General features: G+C 47.2%; 1 pseudogene; it reads right to left on the bottom strand.

Annotated features, from left to right (window-relative positions):
- Positions 1–1,303: 1,303 nt before the first annotated feature.
- On the bottom strand, positions 1,304–14,878 carry LOC146036900 (polymerase delta-interacting protein 3 pseudogene; annotated as a pseudogene).
- Between the last annotated feature and the right edge of the window lie 1,949 nt (positions 14,879–16,827).

The following is a 16,827-nucleotide window of genomic DNA, read 5'->3' as shown; positions in this document are numbered from 1 at the left end:
ATCTTTTGATCACTGATTTATTCTTAGGCCAAATTGGACGCCCTATTTCTTGTAGCTTCACATCTTGTTGGAAAGCAGCGTCTCCACATTCCCCCAAAGTCAACAACTGCAAAGAGTTAAGTGGATTCCTCCCGAATGTAATAAGGTAGTACAGGCTGTCATCGGTGGAAGAAGAAATTACGTTCTTTGTGATCAGTCGCCATGAGTTCAATATGGCTGCATAGCACTTTTGTTTAAGGTCTGTGTTTATTAGTTCAATGTTATAGCTGACCAGAGATTGCCTGTTAATGACGACAATACTGAAGCTCTGAGGGTGACGGAAATATTGGCTTGTGTTCAAATTTTTTTCTCTTGTTTCCTTCAAATAAGGTTCCGTTCCTATGGAGTTTGAATGGTGGAACATATGTGAATTTGTGTTAGTTATTTGATCATTTGGATGTTTCTGTTGCTGTTCCTTAACTAATAAAAGTGTTTCCCTTGGACCTGAATTCCTGGCAATAAACTGTCTTTTGCATACAGTATTCAGTGGTCCTGTGACATTGTGGTATGTTTTTGGTGTGCCTCTAATTCCGTGTGACCTTCGCAAATACTTGTCTTCTATATGTGTTGTGATTTGTATCTGGAATATCATAGTACTCAGTAGAGGTCTCAGTTGAGTGTAGAACTCAGCACACACCATGTATTCATTACCAAAAAAATTGTTCCAAACCTCCTCACACAAAAATAGTGCTTTAATGTCATTAACCAGCCACTGACAGGCCGCTAAGAGCACTGTCCTAAGTCCATCTTCGTGACGCTTGCATACACATTCCACAAGCTCTCTTGTATTAATTACCTCTGCCAGCTTGCTAGCCAGTGAGCTCTCCGATAACACATCTTCCAGATCTCTCTGCATTCGGACAATCTCAGCCGATCCTCGAGGACACTGCGTTTTAATAAGCGTTGCCAATCCTCTGCAAGCGTAGGACAGGACCTCTTTCTGGGTAACACATCCATCCTCCCAGATCTTAAGCTGTACAGTCTTCAGTATGTCTTCAGCTAGAGCATGACAAGCTCCTAATAAAACATCTTTGGTACCATCCAATGGCCGAACATCCTGCTGAAGGCTCTGCTGAATGACATTCTTCCCAAGGTTCCAACAGGCAGATAGCAGTGATTCCTCCACATGACGGTGCATCGTCTTAGCTACTGTATGACTTCAGTAGGACCTCAGCGTATTATGTTGAGCAAGAAACCAGTTTTTAGCACGTCATTTAGACACAACCCATAATGCACTGTATTTTGGACACATTCCATCTTCCTCTTAAATAACAAACAATCTCAGTTCTTGTTCTTGGCTTATGCTGCTGAAATAGGAAAATGCTGTGATCTGCAATGACGATCATGACGTTGTTTCTGAGCGATTATGCAAGTATTCAGGTGTTGGCTCAGTTAGATAAACTTGGTGTCTGAGACAAAACACTTACACTTCATTTTAAATACCCATTACTAATGCTATCATATATGAGTACACCTTCATGCTGAGTGATGCACTAAGCTTCCAAAAATTATAAAGTGTTGAGGGATAAACTTTCAACCAATAAGCCCCTAACTGCCATGTGGTATGTTTAAAAATGGCAGTTGGGAGCTCATTGGTTGGTGGTACTTTATCTCTCTAACGTTTTGAAGCTAAAGTGCATCTGACCCAAAGTATTTTATAGACAATTGAAAGTGTTTTGGCCACCACTATTCTATTTTAGCAAGGTGGGAACCACTATGTGACTGGCACTAAAATGAAGGACAGATGTTGATGATGCTCCTGACTATTGAGACTATGGGTGAGTGCTGCCATGACCATCTCTGTTATTTTGCAGTGGACACTGGCATCATCACCACAGGCACCATTTAGGACTCACTTTTCCCCGTTCTTGTGACATGTTTGGAATCCCATCCAGTATGAGCCATGTTGTTTTTCTGCTCTATCCTTATTGGTATCTCCTTCACCTCTGTGTCTCTCCTGTGCTGATGATTCCACAATACTGAAACTGTATTCCTGTACATTTCCCCCATATTATGATCAAGGCCTGATCTGACCTTATTTTTGCTGTCCCTACAGCTCCACATGTGCCATAGAAGCTAAGTATAATGTTTTCACAGCAAACTGCAGAGATGACCCCCATCAATCAGTCACCCACCATCCAAATGTGGATTAATCGATGTCTGCAGATCTAAAAACATTATAAAACCAATAAACATGTCATTTAACCTTAAAAGTCTACCAACCTAGGATCACCAGTGTCGGACTAAGGCATGAAAGGGAAAATGCAAAAGTTAGGATGATCAGTGGGTGATTTTACCTATGAGCTGCAAGGCTGCAGACCCCCCAGTAAAACTACAACTGCAGTGAGCCAGTTGCAGTCCGAAACTGTGCTGGCTTCATTGTAGCTGGCAGTGATTTCCCATTGGATGTGCTACCTGCCAGTCACTCACAGGACAGGAAGTCTCATTTTCTACCTCTGAGAAGCCACTTTCTGCCTTTCAGACAACCCGATCCGGCTTCTAGTCCATGCAGCCACATGGGGACCCTTAAAATGTGTGTGAGCATTGTCATAAAATCAGCCACCATTGTTTTTGTGTTACTTGTTAATTATACCATACTAGCCTGTTTTTGTGTGTGACAACACTGGCACTTTTTTTTTTTTTTACTACTATGGGACCATTATATGACTCATTACAAAATATTTGTATAGATGGCTAAGCAGACAAATATGCATTGTTCAGTTGTAAGCAAAGTCTGGCATTCTGTTTCCCAACTGCGGAATTGTAGGCTTTGAGTAGCATGGGGACTTTAGCTTGGGGCATTAAATGGCTCCGAGACTGTACTGCTAATAGCATCACACTTGTGCAGTGTAACTCAATGGAAGCAGTTTCCGTCCTACCTTCAACACTTCTCAGTGTCTTGTAATGCAAGATTATCATCTAGTTATCAGCTTACTTATGCCCCTTTCAGACCGCACTTTGGAAACGGAATATTGCCGTTTTTTTACCGTTTTAAAACGGTAATCTGTGCGGTCTGAAAGGTGCAGATCAAAATCGGGTCTGAAACGGTATTTAGGACCCAGCCAATGAGCTGGGTCCTAAATTCAGCGCAGTGAATATTTAATGAGCGCTCATTAAATATTCACAGCACTGGAGCTGCCCCGCGCCCCCCCCGCGCGTGTCGACCCCCCCGCGCGCGTGTCGACCCACCCCCCCGCGCGTGTCAACCCACCCCCCCGCGCGTGTCGACCCACCCCCCGTGCAGCCGGTACCTCCGTTGTGGATCCCGGCAGTGCAGTATGGTCGGAAGCACTCGTAAAAAAAAGTGTCTTTCAGAAAATGGCTGCCCCATAGGAAAACCCATTTAAAAAACTGTCTTTCGTATGGGGGCAGCCATTTTCCAAAAGTCACTTTTCTTATAAGAAAAATGACTTTCGGAAAATGGCTACCCCCATACGAAAGACAGTTTTTTAAAACAGGTTTTCCTATGGGGCAGCCATTTTCTGAAAGACACTTTTTTTCATAAGTGCTTCCGACCATACTGCAGTGCCGGGATCTGCAACCGAACTAAGGTACCGGCTGCACGGAGGGGAGGGGGGGAGGGGGGTGGCGCTGAAGGCTGCACTGGCTTTGACCCTGTATTTGGAAAGTTTCCAAAAACGGGTCTGCCAGTGTCAAAAAATCGGCACTTAAACGGTAATATACTGTTTAAGAGGTGCGGTGTGAAAGGGGTTTTACCTGGCAGACCCGTTTTTGAAAACGTTTTCAAATACAGGGTCAAAGCCAGTTATGCGGTCTGAAAGCAGCATAAATGTACATCGCTTCTGAATCAGCCCTCCCATACAGGGCAGTATTCATATTACTATGCTATATGGATCTCATCATAACTTTTGGATTCACCGTTCAGTCAAATGGTGATTCTTAATTTTCTAAGCGGCCAAATGTAATATACAACCGCTAATTACCACGAAAATATGCATGGGAAAAACAACTCATTTTCCAGGCGTATTTGGCTTTATCCGTGCAGGCATCAGTGTAAGAAAAATTTTACAAAAAATTGGTAAAATACATAAATAAATAATTTAAATAAAAGGGGTGGGGTTTCCCCCAATCATGGCCATAACCAGCCCCTGGCTCAACAACCCTGTCCTGGTTTTAAAAATTCAGGGAACAATTGAAGTAGGGGTTACCCGTAATTTTTTAAACCAGCTCTGGGCTCAAGGGCCGGTCCTGGTTCCCAAAATATGGGGGACAAAATGAGTAGGGGTATTATTATATAAGGTCCCGCGGCCGAAGCATTATACCCCCTGACCAGTTAGCCAAGGCAAGGACCCTGCAACAGTGGGGACCCCAATAAAGCGCTTGCCGCCCTTCAGGATTAACCCTGCCCTTTTCTCCGGGGCCCCAAAGGCGGTGGGAACCGGGCTGATGTCACTGTAAAAAATATATTAAAACTATCATGTATTGTTGTGGAAACATGGAGAACCTCAAGTCCCAGCATGCGGGGCATTAACGGGCCCGCAGGTACATGTACTTTCACAACAGTACAAATAGTTAAATAAAACATTGACACATATGAACAGTAAAACTTTATTACACGCTACAATCATCCACTCATACTCACCTATGGAATCCCTCGTGGGCCCATCCTCTTCTTCATGTAGGATCCAATTTGGGATCTGTAGAAAGAAATCATACTCACCAGCCGTCTTCTCTGCTTCTCTGGCTCCCCACGAATGCTATACACACAAGCTCCACTTATATTTACATCTGTGATTTACATCTCCGCACACAGACCATGGAGGGGGGGGGGGGGTTAGGCCTGAATTCTCCGCTCCTACCCCCCTCCCCCCCCCCGTATGTAAGCGGAGCCACAGATGTAAACACAAGCAGAGCTTGTGTGTACAGCATACGTGGGGAGCCAGAGAAGCAGAGAAGATAGCTGGTGAGTATTATTTCTTTCCACAGGAACCCATATTGGATTCATAGTTACAGCCGCTAAATACAAATATGAATACGATGGCCTACGGCCGCCTATGCCATCGTCAGAATACGAATCTGAACCTACGGCAAATTAGACAATCTGCTCTATTTACGATTCGTATTTCCCGAAAATATGACCAATGCCGGTCATATGAATTTGTACCCGGCGTTGGTCGTATTTTAGATTCTATATCCTCCTCCCCTCTCACTGCCAGCAGCTCTCACCTCTTGCTTCTACCAGTGGGCCATGCTATCCTTTCTTCAGCTCCATAATGACCTCAGAGGCCAGCCCCATTGCCATGCCCTCCCAGCCAATCAGAGAGGCCCATCCTCACAACCAATCAGCCAGCACCCCACCAGGAGAGCCAATCAGTGCCTAACAATGTGTAATAATCCCAAAAACCCGGGTCATTTCCTTTTAGACAGCCAGCGGCCTGGGTTTTTGGAATACAGACCCAGGAAAAACTCTGGTAAATTCCTGGGTTGAAGTCCTGGCATTTTAGACCCGGGTTGACCCTTTCAGACAGATAAAAAAAACCTGGGTCTACCCTCCTGGACCAGGGAAATTCCCGTTTTTTTTTTCTGTCTGAAAGGGGTATAAATTAGAGATGTGCGGGCTCGGATTTCAGAGATCCGAGCCCCCACGGACGTCATCATTCCGAGCCCGATTCCGAGCAGCGCTCGGAGATTCCCGCCTGACTCGGTCCGTCCGCGTGATTAGAACGTCATCTCCCGGCGTCGGATTTCGCGAGGCTTTATAAGCAGCTGCCGCGCCCCCGCCATCTTCACTCCAGTCAAGTAGTGGGTTGGGAGAGGGTGTGTTGGTGCTGCTGCTGGGGCTTAAACTTGAGCTTGACCTTGAGCTTTTGCAATCGCTGGTGCTGTCTCTCAGTGCTGCTGTGTAGTAGTCTAACTGTGTACTTGTAGTACTACTGTCTCCTCTGTGCGGTCTACCTCTGGTGTGCTGTGCTGCCTGTAATTGATTATTTTATTTGCTGGGGCTGTCTCCCTCAGTGCTGCTGTGTACTCTGTTCTCAGCTTAGGACAACAGTCTAACTGTGTACTGTACAGTACTACTGTCTCCTCTGTGCGGTCTACCTCTGGTGACCTGTGCTGTAATTATTATTTTATTTGTTAGGGCTGTCTCCCTCAGTGCTGCTGTGTACTATGTTCTCCTCTGCTTAGGAGAACAGTCTAACTGTGTACCTGCCTGTAGTACTACTGTTTCCTCTGTGCTGGGGCATACATCTGGTGCTGTGCTGTGCCATTTATTATATATATAATTATTAATTATATTAAATATAAATATATATAGTCCACTGGTGCTGCACTGCTGCCTGCACTGAATCTGCCAGTCTGGCGGTCTGTGGTCTGGGGCTCACTGGCTAAAATAAATAATTAAATACTGCCTGCCTAATAAATAATTAAATACTGCTGTATATCTCTACCTTTGTGGTCTGGGGCTCACTGGCTATACTGCCGTATGTACCGTCTGGTCTGGGGCTCACTGGCTAATAAATAATTAAATACTGCCGTATATCTCTACCTTTGTGGTCTGGGGCTCACTGGCTATACTGCCGTATGTACCGTCTGGTCTGGGGCTCACTGGCTAATAAATAATTAAATACTGCCTTCCTTAATAAATAATTAAATACTGCCGTATATCTCTACCTTTGTGGTCTGGGGCTCACTGGCTATACTGCCGTATGTACCGTCTGGTCTGGGGCTCTCTGCCTAATACTGCCGTACCTGTGTGGTGTGGCTCACTGCCCAATACTGCCGTATCTACCCTCTGGTCTGGGGCTCTCTGCCTAATACTGCCGTACCTGTGTGATGTGTGGCTCACTGCCCAATACTGCCGTATCTACCCTCTGGTCTGAGGCTCACTGCCTAAATACTGCCGTATATCATTATCTACCTGTCTGGTCTGGGGCTCTCTGCCTAATACTGCCGTACCTGTGTGGTGTGTGGCTCACTGCCCAATACTGCCGTATCTACCCTCTGGTCTGGGGCTCACTGCCTAAATACTGCCGTATATCATTATCTACCTGTCTGGTCTGGGGCTCTCTGCCTAATACTGCCGTACCTGTGTGGTGTGTGGCTCACTGCCCAATACTGCCGTATCTACCCTCTGGTCTGGGGCTCACTGCCTAAATACTGCCGTATATCATTATCTACCTGTCTGGTCTGGGGCTCTCTGCCTAATACTGCCGTACCTGTCTGGTGTGTGGCTCGCTGCCCAATACTGCCGTATCTACCCTCTGGTCTGGGGCTCACTGCCTAAATACTGCCGTATATCATTATCTACCTGTCTGGTCTGGGGCTCTCTGCCTAATACTGCCGTACCTGTCTGGTGTGTGACTCACTGCCCAATACTGCCGTATCTACCCTCTGGTCTGGGGTTCACTGCCTAAATACTGCCGTATATCATTATCTACCTGTCTGGTCTGGGGCTCTCTGCCTAATACTGTCGTACCTGTCTGGTGTGTGGCTCACTGCCCAATACTGCCGTATCTACCCTCTGGTCTGGGGCTCACTGCCTAAATACTGCCGTATATCATTATCTACCTGTCTGGTCTGGGGCTCTCTGCCTAATACTGCCGTACCTGTGTGGTGTGTGGCTCACTGCCCAATACTGCCGTATCTACCTGTCTGGTCTGGGGCTCACTGCCTAAATACTGCCGTATATCATTATCTACCTGTCTGGTCTGGGGCTCTCTGCCTAATACTGCCGTACCTGTCTGGTGTGTGGCTCACTGCCTAATACTGCTGTATCTGTATAACTGCCTGCTGGTGCATACTCACTGACATATATATAATTGCACTCCAGTGGTTCTGTTCTGTGACATAAATCCACAATAATAATGGAGATCCAAAATATGGAGGTTAACAAACAAAGGAAAGATGAAGATGCACTTCCTCATAGTTCTGAAGCTGCTGCCACTAGTCATGACATAGACGATGAAATGCCAACAACGTCGTCTGCCACGGCCGATGCCCAGTGTGAAAGCAGAGGGCATGTACAATTGAAACCAAACTTCCGTAAAAGGAATAAAAATATGAAATGTAAATCGTTGGAAGAGAAACTTAAACTTGGCAATATGCCATTTACGACACGGAGTGGCAAGGAACGGCTAAGGCCATGGCCTAACTTCATGACTAGTGGTGCAGCTTCAGATGACGAGGAAAGTCCTCCTCCTCCGCTCTCCCCGCCCAATAGGAAATCAAAGAGAGTTAGGCTGACACCGACTCAAAAAAGTCTGAAAAAATTTCAGAAAAAAAAACAGAAAAAAATTCAGAAAATAAATCTGGAAAAAACTCATCCTTCTAAAGACATATCCCAAATCCCCACGGAGAGTTCGAGGGTGGCGGTGGTTGTGATGCCGGACCTTCCCATCACTGTACGTGAAGAGGTGGCTCCTTCCACCATTTGCAGTACGCCCTCTGCATATGCTGGAAGGATCACCCACAGTCTAGTTCCAGATTTTATCAGTGAAGGTGATGTTGTACACCAGGAGGAGGATATTGATGTAGCTGGCACTGAGGAGGAAGTTGTCGAGGAGGATCGAGACTTGGTTTGCTTAAATGACGCACCAGGGGGGAATGAGGCACCTTTGGGGGAAAGACTTGTTGTCCATGGGATGAAAAAGTCCATCGTCATGCCTGGACAAAGGACCAATAAATCCACCTCTGCGGTCTGGAATTTTTTTATCCGCATCCGGACAACAAAAGTATTGCCATTTGTAGCTTATGTAAAACTCCAATAAGCAGGGGTAAGGATCTTGCCCACCTAGGGACAACCTCCCTTCAACGTCACCTAAAGACGCGTCATGGTTCAGTGTTTAGTCCAGAAAGTGCGGCTAGCAGTCCAGCGACACCTAAATCACTAGGTCCTCCTTTTGGAGCCAAATGCCTGAAAAGCACACCACCAACTCCCTCCTCGACAAATTCCTCCTCGATCCGGATAGGGGGGAGTCCTGCAGTCCATCTCACCTGCATGAATGACTCCCTAGATTCCTCCGGAGGATCCTGCAGCACTACGCCTACTACTACTACTACTGCCGCTGCTGCTGCTGCTCCTGGAAGTCAGTCATCATCCCAGAGGGGAAGTCAGTCATCATCCCAGAGGGGAAGTCGTAAGACCGCTACGTCTTTCACTAAGCAATTGACCGTCCAACAGTCATTTTCCATGAGGATGAAATACGACAGCAGTCATCCTATGGCAAAGCGGATAACTGCGGCCTTGACAGCTATGTTGGTGTTAGACGTGCGTCCGGTGTCCGCCATCAATGGAGTGGGATTTAAACGGTTGATGCAGGTAGTGTGTCCCCGGTACCAAATCCCGTCTAGATTCCACTTCACTAGGCAGGCGATACCCGCGATGTACAGGGAGGTCAGAAAAAGTGTCCTCAGTGCCCTGAAAAATGCGGCTGTACCCACTGTACACTTAACTACAGACATGTGGACAAGTGGATCAGGGCAAACTAAGGACTATATGACTGTGACAGCCCACTGGGTAGATGCATCACCTTCCGCAGCAGCACCAGCAGCATCTCCTGCATGCCAGCTCCTTCTTAGGCAGGCTACGCTGTGTATCACCGGTTTCAAGAAGAGGCACAACGCCGACAACCTCTTAGAGAAACTGAGGGAAATCATCTCCCTGTGGCTTACCCCCCTTAGACTCTCCTGGGGATTTGTGGTGTCGGACAACGCCAGTAACATTGTGCGGGCATTAAACATGGGCAATTTCCAGCACGTGCCATGTTTTGCCCACACAATAAATTTGGTGGTGCAGCATTTTATAAAAAATGACAGGAGTGTGCAGGAGATGCTTGCGGTGGCACTCAAAATTTGCGGACACTTTCGGCATTCTGCCACAGCCTGCCGAAGGCTGGAGCGGGAGCAAAAACTCTGCAACCTGCCCTGCCATCAGCTGAAACAAGAGGTGGTGACGCGCTGGAACTCCACCCTCTATATGCTGCAGAGGATGGAGGAGCAGCAAAAGGCCATTCAAGCCTACACAGCCACCTACGACATAGGCAGAGGAGCGGGGCTGCACCTGACTCAAGCGCAGTGGAGGCTGATTTCCGTGTTGTGCAAGGTTCTCCAGCCGTTTGAAGTAGCCACACGTGAAGTCAGTTCCGACACTGCCTGCATTAGTCAGGTGATTCCCCTGATCAGGCTGTTACAAAAGCAGCTGGAGAAAGTGAGGGAGGAGCTAAAGCGGAGCGATTCCGCAAAGCATGTCGCTATTGTGGATGAAGCCCTCCATACGCTTTGCCAGGATACGAGGGTGGTCAGTCTGTTAAAGTCAGAGGAATACATTTTGGCCACAGTGCTCGATCCTCGGTTTAAAGCGTATGTTGTGTCTCTGTTTCCGGCGGACACAAGTCTACAAAGGTGCAAAGACCTGCTGGTCAGGAGATTGTCATCTGAAGGGGACCGTGACACGGCCCCAGCTCCTCCTTCATTTTCTCCCACACCTGTGCCTGTGAGGAAACAGCTGCGATTTCCCACACAACCCGCTGGCGGGGATGCAGGGCAGGCAGGAGGGAGTTTGGACATCTGGTCCGGACTCAAGGACCTGCCAACGATTGCTGACATGTCTACTGTCGGTGCATTGGATGCTGTCAACATTGAAAAAATGGTGGATGATTACTTTGGTGACAGCATCCAAGTAGACATGTCAGACAGTCCTTACCTGTACTGGCAGGAAAAAAAGGCAGTTTGGAAACCCCTGTACAAACTGGCTCTATTTTACCTGAGTTGTCCCCCCTCCAGTGTGTACTCCGAAAGAGTATTCAGTGCAGCGGGGAACCTGGTCAGTGAGCGGCGAAGGAGGTTGCTCCCGAAAAATGTTGAGAAAATGATGTTTATAAAAATGAATTATCACTTATTCAATAAAGAGCAGGAATTGCCTCCAGAGATTATAACTGGACCTGTGATTGTGGAGTCCAGCGGGGACGAATTGATAATCTCTGAGAATGAGGAAGTACACACTGAAGGGGGCGAGGAATCAGAGGAGGAGGAGGATGATGATGATGATGAGTGACGATGACATCTTGTTACTGTAGAGCCAGTTTATACAGGGAGATATTATGAATTGGTTTATTTTTTGTGGGGGCCCAAATAAACCAATCATTTCAGCCACAGTTTTGTAGGCCCTGTCGCTGAAATGTTTGGTTTGTTAAAGTGTGCATGTCCTATTTTCGCAACATAAGGGTGGGTGGGAGGGCCCAAGGACAATTCCATCTTGCATCACCATTCATTATTCCTACTGCTGAGAGTCATTCATATGTGGGACTTGTCTTTTCAATGCATACAACTGTTTGCATTCCACTTGATTGCTGCACCTTCATGGGTGAGAATGTGATCTCCCTGACCTGGAGGAGTCAGGGCTGTTGCCGGAAGGCTCAATTACACTTATTTTTGGCCGGCTACACTTTTTTTTACCTGTCTGGTCTGGTGCCCACTGCTGAGAGTCATTTTTAATGAGGGTATTGTCTTTCAAATGCATATAGCTGTTTGCATTCCACCTCATTGCTGCACCTTCATGGGTGAGAATGTGATCTCCCTGACCTGGGGGACTCAGGGCTGGGGCAGGAAGGCTCAATTACACTTCTTTTTTTGGGCGGCTAACCTTTTTTTACCTGTCTGGTCTGGTGCCCACTGCTGAGAGTCATTTTTAATGAGGGAATTGTCTTTCAAATGCATATAGCTGTTTGCATTCCACCTCATTGCTGCACCTTCATGGGTGAGAATGTGATCTCCCTGACCTGGGGGACTCAGGGCTGGGGCAGGAAGGCTCAATTACACTTCTTTTTTTGGGCGGCTATCCTTTTTTTACCTGTCTGGTCTGGTGCCCACTGCTGAGAGTCATTTTTAATGCACATCAGGGTCAGGATCAGGCACATCATAATTAATAATCAATCAATCATAATCAATCAATAATAATCAATCAATCTATCATAATCAATCAATCATAATCAGAATCAAGCCTGGGCGGCTGCAATTAAAGTTCTTTGTGGGCGGCTAAAGTTTTTTTTAGTTTTCCAGTTACTGCAGTTTTATACATAGCTTGGTTTTTGTAAGTTGAAGACTTGTCAGTGCAATTTTCTTTTACAATATCCTTTATCTTTGCATGGACTTTGTGTATTTGGTTAGCATTCTGAGGTGTACACTGACTGCCTTCACCTTGAGCATGATCAGTTTCTGAAGCGGCAAAAATCCTTTTGTTTTGAAGATAGTCACTTTCTTTGCCGTTAGTTGTACAGGCTGACCTACTAACAGACACAGTTGCTTCGGAACAAGTTGTTGGACATTTTTTAGGAGATAAAGCTGTACAAACCTTCTGGCCCCCCTTTTCAATTTTTAATTGATTTGCAAACATTTTGTAGTATTTGTCATATGTGCATAGCCTTTTAGAGAGAACTGCTTTTTCCTCATCAGATAACCTTTGTAATGATTTGACCTTCGCATCTCTCTCCTTTTTATTTAATGACAAGAACGATGAATACTTCTTTAATTTCTTCATCAACTGTTCTTTATTCATGAAATGGTCCGATAAAGCCTTTCCTCAAAACTTAAGTAAAGTTATGTTTCCTTGATAATACTTTCACAGCTCACAAAATTCTCATCACTGGCTTCCTTTTCTTTGCCACTTGATACCTTGTTTTCACAATAAAGATTGGTTTCTTTTTGATGACCAGTTGGGTACAATTAGTTACACATCTTTTTGGGCGGCTAAACTTTTTTGGGGGAGGCTGCATTTAAACTTCTTTGGGGGCGGCTGCAATTAAACTTCTTTGGGGCACAGGGGCACAGGGGGTATCCTGTAGTGGGCTGCCACACATTTTTTTAAATATGGATCTTTCAGCACAGAGACCAACTGCACATCAGGGTCAGGATCAGCCAGGTTGTTAAACGGGGTTTCGACCATGAATCAATCACATCATAAAATTAATTAATAATCAATCAATCAATCATAATCAGAATCAAGCCAGATAGGGGTCTTGTTAAATATTAAACTGACCAAAACAGATACACACACAACTAGTACTGCCTCATCTACCTGTCTGGTCTGGTGCCCACTGCTGAGAGTCATTCGTATGAGGGACTTGTCTTTTAAATGCATACAACTGTTTGCATTCCACTTGATTGCTGCACCAATCGCCCACTGCTGGCTGCAGCTCTCACCCTGCATTAATTTGGGAGTCTGCCACTGCAGTCTTTTTTTTTTGGAGCCTTGAAACTTTTCGGGAGGCTGTACTAGCCGACACCTTTAGGTGGACTCTGGTCTGTCTTGTATCCAGCACAGTGATCTCGTGTGCAAGAGATTGTTCTCTGTCCTCTTTTGGATTTGTGTCACCATCACCATCCTCATAGGTGAGAATGTGATCTCCCTGACCTGGGGTGTCAGGGCTGTGGCAGGAAGGCTGCAATTACACTTCTTTTTGGGCGGCTGCAATTACACTTCTTTTTGGGAGGCTAAATTTTTTTTATCCTCCTTTTTTAATCCTCTTATCTGCACAGCCGGGTCCATCAGTTACTGCCACTGCTGCAACCAATGCTAGTGATGGTTACGCATGCCCTATGGCATCACCACGGGCAGCAAAGTTTTCCAGTGCTGCATGGAGCAACAGTTCGCTGGCTTTCCATTTGACATCATCGCTGTCAGCATCCTCCTTATCTGCACAGCCGGGTCCATCAGTTACTGCTAGAGATGTGCGGGCTCGGATTTCAGAGATCCGAGCCCCCACGGACGTCATCATTCCAAGCCCGATTCCGAGCAGCGCTCGGAGATTCCCACCTGACTCGGGTCCGTCCGCGTGATTAGAACGTCATCTCCTGGCGCGGGATTTCGCGAGGCTTTATAAGCGGCTGACGCGCCCGCCATCTTCACTCCAGTCAAGTAGTGGGTTGGGAGAGGGTGTGTTGGTGCTGCTGCTGAGGCTTAAACTTGAGCTTGACCTTGAGCGCAATATTTTGCAATTATTTACCGTCATTTTCGTTCCTTCTAGGGGGCTGAAAACAGACTCTGTTGGAGGTGGTACGGCTGGTAGGGCCTCCTTTGTAACAAGAGTACGTGACATATTGGTCAGCGTTTTAGTCCGTAGTAAAGGTACTGTTGGGGCAGGCAGTGTAGCACTGGGAGCAGTGTACGTATCATTCTGTACAACTTTAGTGAAAGGTAATGTTTGGCCAAGTGAAAATTGGTTGCCCAATGTTCCTGGTCTTTTCTGTAAAGTATTTGCAGCTGTGAATTTCATCTGTTTGGAAGGGATGGGAGCAAGTTCCATCTCATCATCATCATCATAGTCATCATCCTGAGATGAGACCTGTTTAACAGGCTGGTGGTTGACCACATTTATTCGCATTCCCTTGACAGAGTTATTCAGACCTGAAATAGTCTTGTGTTGTGGAATCTGGATGGTTTTTGTGAGGTTTATTGCCGATGAACCTTGTGCCATAGGTGATTTAGCAGCTACTGTTGGAGCATTCCTCTTAAAGTAATCTTTTCACGAGCGTCCATCACTTTAATAGGCTTGTCTCCTGCCATGATCTGTTGCTTTCTCGAATTCAGCATTTCACGGGCGTCCTGCACTTTACCCCTTATGCGGAAGCGAGCATCTTTGGCCACCAACTTTTCACGGGCATCTTTTATCCCTAGTTTTTGGCGTGCATCAGTCACACCAATTTTCTGACGAGCATCAAATGTTCTCTGAAAACTGGTGGCAAGTGGACGATTGTTCACAGATGGTTGGAGTCTGGATCTCACGTTTCCTATACCTCCCCTGTTACTGACCCTGCGGTACATCCCGGTGCCCACGGACATTCCCCGTTTCCTGATCAGTTCATCCAGCGACACGTCGGCCATATTCCTCCAACCACACAGCTGCTATATCTAATTTGATAAAAATAAAAATAATACTTGTGCTGTGTGGGACTGTAAAAAAGAATTCCATGCTGCTTGTGCACTGACGTCTGCCACTGAGTGCCACGGCCAAGCAGTACCTAATAAGAAAATTAATTATTATAAACTAGGTGATTCATCGCGCCCTACGGGCGCTCTTCACACCGTCGTAAGGGGCTGCGCCCCCTTAATTTGTGAACGTTTGTATATGAGAAATATGGTTAGAATTGTATGAAAGATGCCCTGTATTGCAACTTAGGTGTCCGCGAATCGCGGGAGGGGGGGTCGCGGAGGGTGCCCCGAATTGCAGGAGGGGGGGTCGCGGGGGGTGGCGCGAATTGCAGGAGGGGGGTTGTGGGGGGGTGGATGCTGCGAATCGCGGGAGGGGAGGGATTGCAGAGAATCGCGGGAGGGGGGTCGCGGGGTGGGTTGCCGCAAATCGCGGGAGGGGGGTTACGGGGCGGGGGTTGCGGTGAATCATGGTAGGGGGGGTCGCGGGGGGTGTGCCGTGAATCACGGGAGGGGTGGTCACGGGGTGGGGTGCCGAGAATCGCGGGTGTGTGTGTGTGTGTGCCGTGAATCGCGGGAGTGGGGGTTGCGGGGGTGGGGTGGGGGGGGTGTGACGGAATCGCCACAAGAAAAAATCAACACAGAAAGGTCAACACATGTAAATGTTGACATAAGTGTGGCACTTCATTGGTGTCCATGTCGACACATGAGAATGAATATGAAAACATTCAAAAAATGAAAAAAAAAACTTCAAAAACTCATGTCAACCTTTTTCATTGTCGACCATAGCCATGTCAGTGTTTTCCATGTGCAATTTAAGTCTGGAGCTGCGGCGAATCCGGCGGGGGGTGCCGCGAATTGCGGGAGGGGGGGTCGCGGGGGTGGGTGACGCGAATCGCGGGAGGGGGGGTTACAGGGCGGGGGTTGCGGCGAATCATGGGAGGGGGGGTCGCGGGGGTGTGCCGTGAATCACGGGAGGGGGGGTCACGGGGTGGGGTGCCGAGAATCGCGGGGGAGGTGTGTGTGTGTGTGCCGTGAATCGCGGAAGTGGGGGTTGTGGGGGGGGGGGGGGGTGGGGGGGGTGTGACGCAAATCGCCACAAGAAAAAATCAACACAGAAAGGTCAACACATGTAAATGTTGACATAAGTGTGGCACTTCATTGGTGTCCATGTCGACACATGAGAATGAATATGAAAATATTCAAAAAATGAAAAAAAACTTCAAAAACTCATGTCAACCTTTTTCATTGTCGACCATAGCCATGTCAGTGTTTTCCATGCGCAATTTAATTCTGGAGCTGCCGCGAATCACGGGGGGTGCCGGCGAATTGCGGGAGGGGGGGGGGGTCACGGGGGGTGACGCGAATCGCGGGGGGGGGGTGTTGCGGGGGGGTGTGACGCGAATCGCCACAAGAAAAAATCAACACAGAAAGGTCAACACATGTAAATGTTGACATAAGTGTGCCACTTCATTGGTGTCCATGTTGACACATGACAATGAATATGAAAACATTCAAAAAATGAAATAAATCTTCAAAAACTCATGTCAACCTTTTTCATTGTCGACCATTAGCCGTGCCAGTGTTTTGCATGTGCCATTTAATCCTGGGGCTGCCGCGAATCGCGGGGGGTGCCGCGATTTGCGGGAGGGGGGGTTGCGGGGGGTGGGTGCCGCGAATCGCGGGAGAGCGGGGTTCATGGGGGTTCCGGTGGGGGGGTCGCAGGGGGGTGCCGCGAATCGCCGGAGGGGGGGTTGCGGGGGGTGTGACGCGAATCGCCACAAGAAAAAATCAACACAGAAAGGTCAACACATGTAAATGTTGAAATAAGTGTGGCACTTCATTGGTGTCCATGTCGACACATGAGAATGAATATGAAAATATTCAAAAAATGACAAAAAAAA

Source organism: Crinia signifera, chromosome 9 (genome assembly GCF_055691185.1).
Source record: "Crinia signifera chromosome 9, ASM5569118v1, whole genome shotgun sequence".
In the NCBI taxonomy this organism is placed as follows: domain Eukaryota; kingdom Metazoa; phylum Chordata; class Amphibia; order Anura; family Myobatrachidae; genus Crinia; species Crinia signifera.
This window is presented reverse-complemented; position numbering and strand designations above follow the sequence as displayed.